Here is a 7478-nt window from a genome sequence, read left to right on the forward strand (position 1 = left end):
CCCGCTTCACCCCCTAAATTCAGAAGCAGGATGCAGGGCTCTCTGTAGTTGGTAGGTTAGTTTTACAGAGTATTCTGGGTGCTCCCAATCACGTGTCCCCCGAAATGAAAGCGGCTATCTTAGAATTGAAAACAAAGGAACCTTCAGAGCTAGCAAATAGAAGACCGCCGTGGTGAGCGGACAGGCGAACGGGAAGAGACATCTGCGCACAGTAGGCTTGCAGTCGGCGCTGCTAGCCTCTCTAGGGTCATCTGACTGTTGGTTGCTGGGATCCTGCGCTCTGCCGGCGGTGGAGCTTCGTCGCGTAAGGCGAGCACAGCGAACAGTTTCTATTTCGGGTCTGTTCCGCGCCGGCCTCTGCGTGTCACTCAGAAGCCTTAGCGGACCCGCCCGTGGCCCTCCCCAAGTCCCCGGGGCCAGGACGGGAGCCAGGCTGAGCATCCGCCCCTGTGCTGAGAAAGGCCAGCGAGAGGGAAGGCGGCCACCCGGGCACCGGGTTCCCAGGGTCCCAAGGAGGATCGGTGGCTGGGCACTGTGGCCACCGCCGCAGCTCAACCTTGCTGCTCCGCGCGGCTGCAGCAGTGGGGGGTGGTCTGCGGCTCACACTGCTCCTCGCAGGGTTACGGTCCCAAGGAGACCAGCAGAAACAGGGCAGGGCCTAACCCAGGGGATCCGATGGACCACAAAAGGTGGGGATTGGAGCGGAGCGGAGCAGTGCAGAGCTGAGCACACGGCGACAAAGTGGGTTCACGCATGCGCAAGTCAGATTCACTCGCCCGGGCAGAACCTACAGACCATGGGAGGAGCAAAGCAAAGAGACTCAATTTGCCTGAGCTCCACCTTGCCCTCGTCGTCTCCCACATGGTCTAGCGGTTAGGATTCCTGGTTTTCACCCAGGCGGCCCGGGTTCGACTCCCGGTGTGGGAACGCCAACCTCTTTTAGAATTAAAAACACTTAAGTTTACACAAGAGTTTTTAGAAGAACTGGATTTATATCCCTTTCTTTGAGTGGCCACAGCAGCACACAAAGGTCGAAGAGACCTGAGAGTGTCAAGGGACAGGGCGAGAGTCATGGCAGTAAGGGAAATGCAAGCACGGACGCATCCGGACAGCGCAGGGACCCAACCAAAGAAAGCTTGCTCTGTGAAAGAAAAGCTGCAACTTCAGGAGCTTACGTAGGGGCTGTGAGTCTGCTTATGCCTTCCTCCGAGCAGAGCAAAACGCCCGGACTTTCCATCTTATTTTGCTGATGTTCAGAGGGGAGAGGAAAGAAAATAGGTTTTCAGAAATATTCACTGGCGGGGCGATACCGGGAACAGAATAGGCACACCTTCTTCTCTGATATATTTGACGCAGTCTGTTTAAACTGAATGAATGAGTGAGTGAGTGAAACCTTCCAGCAGTCGTTTGTTTGACGACAGTCAGAAATCGCAGTGTTTCGGGGTGGCCAGCGCTCAGGTGTCTCACATTCCTGCACCCCAACCCTCCACCTCTTTACCTGTCCTGTACAGCTAGGAAAACCCACAAGGGCTTGAGGTCCTGTTTCTCTCTGCCGGGGTTCAATTCTTTGGAACTCCCAGTTCGTTCCCAAACTACCAACAATATTGAAAATGTCCATGAAAACAAACGACTTGGCTTCCCTGTGTGAAGTCCACTCCACCCAAAGTTCTTTAAGATTTTAAGGAAAACAAACGTCATCCTTCATGAGGACCAAAGGCAGAATATGTTTATTAAAATTCCTGCCTGTGCAGTGGCTCATACCTGTCACCCCAGGGTCTGGGAAGCTAAGAAGACCGCCTCCATTTCTCAATCACACTGGGCTGAGTAGTGAGACCTTGTCTCAAAACACAAAACAAAATCTCTAACAGGATTTTAGAGGAGAAACTGATCGGATAGCCGGTTCAGTATTTATAGAACTAGACAGAGGAAAGCTGTTTAGAAAATGCGGATCTGCCAGGCGGTGGTGGCATATACCTTTAGTCCCAGCACTTGGGTGGCAGAGGCAGTCGGATCTCTGAGTTCGAGACCAGCCTGCTCTACAAGAGCTAGTTCCAGGACAAGCTACAAAACCACAGAGAAATCCTGTCTTGAGGTCCCCACCCCCCAAATTCGGATCCTAACAATTGCAGGTAATATTTATTGAACACCTAATACGAACGAGGAAAATTTTGCACACCTTATATTATTACTATATAGCGTTATTTCTGTCAGGGCCCACATCGGAGATTTGGTGGCCCCTTCATAGTCGAGTGTTTAATAAAGAAACTTAGTGAGTGTGCTGTGGAGGCCAGAGGGAGACCTTGGGTGTAGTTCTTCAGGCTTGGTCTGCCTGGATTTTGTGGGTTCTGGGGATTGAACTCCGGTCCTTCGCAGAGTTTTGGATAAACAAGCATGCCTGACACCGGTCATTATATGGGTAGCAAGACACCAGTCCATTCCATGGGTGACATGCTAATTGGACTGAGTGAGTACTCTGGACTTACTGGTAAAGAATTTTCCTGTCAGAGCTGAGATGTAAATCCAATCAAAATTCAAGGGCTTCCTACCTCAATAAACTCTCTGGAAGTCAGGCTGGTGAGAAATGACTCAGCAGATAAAGAGGCTTGCTGCTAAGTTCTATCCCTAGGACCACTCCTAAAAGTTATCTTCTGACCCCCGAATGCATACCAAGGCAAGTGCATGCTTGTACACACACAAAAATAAATAGATGTAATTAAAAAATGTCTGTGAGTCCCATGGTGTGGGGCACACAATTATATTCCTTTTAAAGAGACGAATAAACTATTACACATGGGCCCTTCTACTTAAAAAGCTGGTTGTTTTGACTGGGACCCAGAACAGGGGTGAGGGTTCTGCAACAAGTGACAGTTGCTTTGTCACTTGTCTGAGGCAGGTGGCAATGCTGTTTGCAGCTTTGGCAGACCCTCATAGGTGAGTCACAATGGACACCTTTGGAGCAGGGCCCTGCTGTCATCTGCAAACAAATATTCTCCCTTTGAGAGATGGTTTCTGGACTGCTGCAAAGCCTTGGTGGAAACTCAACACCTGACAACAGGCCACCAAGTCACCATGCAACCTTAGCTGCCCATTGTGAACTGGGAATTATTTGATCCACCAAGTCATAAAATTGGGTGTGCACAGAAGTAATCCATCATTAAATTGGAGTGGTATATATGTGATTGGGCTTGAGCAGTTCCTGAGGGCAAGGGTAAGTTACATCCTAAAGAAGTGGCCCAAATGCCTACAATCCATACTAGCGATACCATGTGTTTTATCCCCAAGCATGTTCTATGGCTTCATGGGGTGGGCCCTAAGCCCAGTGGCTGAGGAAGAGGTATCTATGGCCTAGAGTACAGGTGGTGCTGCACACTAGCTACACAGGTACCATGTGGGGAAAGATAATGGCACAATCATAGCCCCTTCCTGGGACATCCCTGAAGGACGGTAGCAAAGGGAAATTCTTGCAGTGGGCAGAACAACTCCAGGCAGTTCGAAATGCCATATATTTGACTGGGAGGGAAACTATGCATATTATGTATTAGCTCATGGGCTGCAGCCAATGGGTTGATTGGATGGTCAGGGGCTTGGGAGGAGCATAACTGGAAGATGAGTTAGAAAGATATTCTGGGAAGAAGGTATGTGACGAGACCTCTCCAAACGGGCTAAGGATGTGAAGATATTTGTGTCACATATAATTGCCCATCAGAAGGTGACCTCAGCCAAGGAGGACAATCAAGTAGACAGGACAGTCTATTCTGTGCATAGGAGTCAATGATTTCTCCAGCCATTCCTGTCACTGGGCCATGGGCTCATGACAAAGTGTCAGGCTGGACGTTATGGATGGGCTCAGCAACATGACCTCCTACTCGCCAAAGTTGACCTGGCTGTGGCTACTGCTGAGTGCCAAACTTTCCAGAGGTAGAGAGGAACACTGGCAGGCTGATTATATTAGATCCCTTTCATCATGGAAAGGGCAGCACTTTGTCCTTTGTGGAATAGATACATGTTCTGGTTGTGGATGAAATGTTTCTACCCAACTACCATCCATGGACACACACGGTGCCTTATCCACCATCTAAGAATTCCACAAAGCCTTGTTTGATCCAGGAACTCATTTTGCAGCCAAAGTGGTGGTGGGCTCATGGTCACAGAAATTACTGTGTTCCCCACTATCTGGAAGCAACTGGCTTGTTAGAATAGTGGAATGGCCTTTGAAGATAGTTACAATATCAACTAGGTGGCAATAGCTTGTAGAGCTGGGACAAGGATCTTTAGAAGGTTGTGCGCGCCCTGAATCAGTATGAATACAATGTATGGTATTGTTTCTCCAATAGCCAGAATCCAAGGGTCCAGGAATCAAGAAGTAGAAATGGTTCCATTAGGAAAACTTGGCTTTTGTATTACCATGACCTAAAAATCTTGATTGTAGAGAGGAGAGTTGTAGGTGGAATTTTCTGTTTAGACCGAAGGTCAGCTCTGTCCCACTAGCCACTTCCTAAATAACTGACACAGAGACTTAGTATCAATTATAAATGCTCAGCTGATAGCTCAGGCTTGTTACTAACTAGCTCTTACAACTTAAAATAATTCATTTATATTAATCTACATTCTGCCACGTGGTATTACCTCTCCTTCATCTTGTACCTCCTGTTTACTCTCTGTGTCTCGATGACTCCACCCTTCTTCCCAGTGTCCTTAGTCTAGTTCTCCTGCCTAACCTTATCCTATCCAGCATTAGCCAGTCAGCTTGTTCATTAAATCAGTCACAGTGACATATATTCACACAGCATAAAGGAATATTCCACAGAGTGTCCTGCCAGGAGGCACAACAACCATTCCAGTAAACTGGAAGCTAAGCCTTCCTTCTGGCCACTGTGGTCTACTGAAGCTCTTGGGTCAACAGACTAAGAAGTAGATTATGGTGTTAGCAGGGGTAAGCGACCAGGCTGCTTCTCCACAGTGGATGCAAGAAGCATGCAGAAGATCCTTTCTGGGGTGCTGTCTTAGTCACTGTTCTGTTGCTGTGAAGAGACACCATGACCAAGACCACTCTTATAAAAGAAAGCATTTAATTGGGGGCTGCGTTACAGTTCCCATTCAGCCTCTGGGATTTTACCTTTCTCTATTTCTGTCTTTCTTTCTTTGCTTTTTACTCCATGGCTTGCTGTGTAGCTGGGTGGCTGGTGCCTAGAGTCCTCCTCTCCTTTTTGCTCCTTTGATCTTCTATTTATTCTCTCTGTCAGTCCCACCTCTCCTTTCTCCTGCTTTGCTATTGGCCATTTAGCTCTTTTAAAAAGACCATCACATGTTTTAGGCAGGCACAGTAACACAGCTTCACAGAGTTAAACAAATGCAACATAAAGGAATGCAGCACATCTTTGCATCATTAAACAAATGTTCCACAGCATAAACAAATGTAACACATCTTAAAATAATATTCTACAACACATCCTATTCACCATTCATTTCCATAAAACATAATTTTGGCCCTATGGAGTTACAAAAACAAACAAACAAAAAACTGGCTGGGTTAAAAACAAAACAAAACAAAACAAACAAAAACCTTCTATAGATTCTTGTAATGTTTAAGGTATTCAGAGCATAGGTGACATTTCCCACAGTACTTAATGAACAAAGGGGCTTCACTCTGAAGGGAGGTGGCTACTTCAGTTCTATTTGGCATCTTTATGGGTTTGTGTTTTTGCAGGAACTTTGACATAATTTTCATTAGTCATCTTCAAACCAATCTTTGAATTCAGTAACTTTTTAAACTAGAAATGCCTTTTGCACTCCTTAATCAAGCCCTACATTCGACTCAGGATTTGTGCATATGGGGATTTTATCCTTCTGATTCTCCTTCCTTCCTTCCTTCCTTCCTTCCTTCCTTCCTTCCTTCCTTCCTTTACCTCCTTCCCTCCCTCCCTCCCTCCCCTTCCCTTCCTTCTTTACCTTTCTTCTTTCTTTCCCTCCCTCCCTTCCTCCCTCCCTCTCTTCTTCCCTCCCTCCCTTTCTTTTTTGTTTTAATTTTTGACACAGGGTTTTTCTATGTAGCTCTGGCTGTCCTTGAACTCTGTAGACCAGGGTGTCCTTAACTCAGATTTTCCTGCCTCTGCCTCCCGAGCGCTGGGTTAAAGGTGTTTGCTGCCACAGCGGGCTAGTCCTAGACTTTAGATTGTGTATTATTCTGTTCTTTGTCAGTGGAACACAAGTAAGAATGTGGTTTATGCAGCTTACAATTTGAGGGTTTGGAAGTTTGAGGAGGAGTGACTTCCTTAAGTTGGCCGTCTTGCTAGCTGAGTTCAAGAGATGTAGGCTATCCCGCATCAAGGGATGTATGCTCCCCTTGTCCCTCTGTCCCGCATCATGCAAAATATCCTTCTTTAAAAGTGGGCTATCCCTCTCCAACCAAGGTTAACCAGGCCCAGATCTGCCCGATTTCCAAGATCTCGCGAGAGCAGTGCCATTTAGGGGACTGTGCTTCGGTGATGTTCTGTAACTGTAATTGCCACCCAAAGGTCCCACCTCTAATCAAGGTGGCTGTTTTAAGTTAACAGATAGCAGTGGGTACTGGGTTTTATATGAGCCCAAGAGAACATTCTTGAAACATGGCAGGCTCTGTCCATCAAAGCTGAATTCCTACATCGTTGAGTACAACAGAAGATAAATTTTAAAGTCATTTGAATTTTTCTTTCAGTTCATGTTCACACTATAACTACACGAACATGATGTTACTTTTATTTGGATATTTAAATTTTATTTTATTTTTCAAAACAATGTTTGACTAATTCTTTGAGAATTTTATACATGCATTCATTATATTTTAATCATATAAGGATACAGATAAGAATTTAGAGGGCAGCTTGACACTATGTCGACTTGGCAAAGTAATAGTAATGGTTTTGTTCTGGGGACTCTGAGCTCCCCAGTCAAGTTTTTGTTTGTTTGTTTGTTTGTTTTTAAATTAATGAACCGAATTGACTTGGGGCTTTTGAACTAACATATTTCTCAATACATTTGATTTTGCACATGGTCACAAAGTCTGAGGGATTTTGATTTATACCCCTCAATAAGTAGACTTCACGTTGTCATATGTGTGCTCCCTCTGAGTTTGACTGGTGCCTCACACAAGCATCCTAAATAATAGCAGCATTGACACTAGCACAGGGGAAGGGAAGGTGGATATCAAAATGAGCTTCCCGAATTGAAAATCTCACTAGGAAAAACACTGAATACTTGGAAAATCACTGGAACAAATAATAAAAAAAAAATCAATTTGCAAACACCTACAAGACCACAGGGCACTGTGTAATCACCCCCATTACTTTATGAAAACAAAGTTATTGGATGAATCTAATTTCCTTTTGTCACAGAGGGTCAGGCATGGTGCATGTGGGGGAGCAGGCAAGGTTTCCTCCCTGACTTAAGAAAACCTGAGATTTTGTGTCTTGTTGTCCCTAAGCAAATACAGGAAAGATCCC

At 45.8% G+C, this 7478-nt stretch overlaps 1 non-coding gene across 1 annotated transcript; it reads left to right on the top strand.

Moving 5' to 3' along the window:
* Positions 1-855: 855 nt before the first annotated feature.
* Positions 856-927, top strand: Trnae-uuc. Its single transcript has one exon. It is a non-coding gene; the product is annotated as a tRNA-Glu (tRNA).
* Positions 928-7478: the final 6551 nt, after the last annotated feature.

This window comes from Cricetulus griseus (genome assembly GCF_003668045.3).
Source record: "Cricetulus griseus strain 17A/GY chromosome 1 unlocalized genomic scaffold, alternate assembly CriGri-PICRH-1.0 chr1_1, whole genome shotgun sequence".
Lineage (NCBI taxonomy): Eukaryota > Metazoa > Chordata > Mammalia > Rodentia > Cricetidae > Cricetulus > Cricetulus griseus.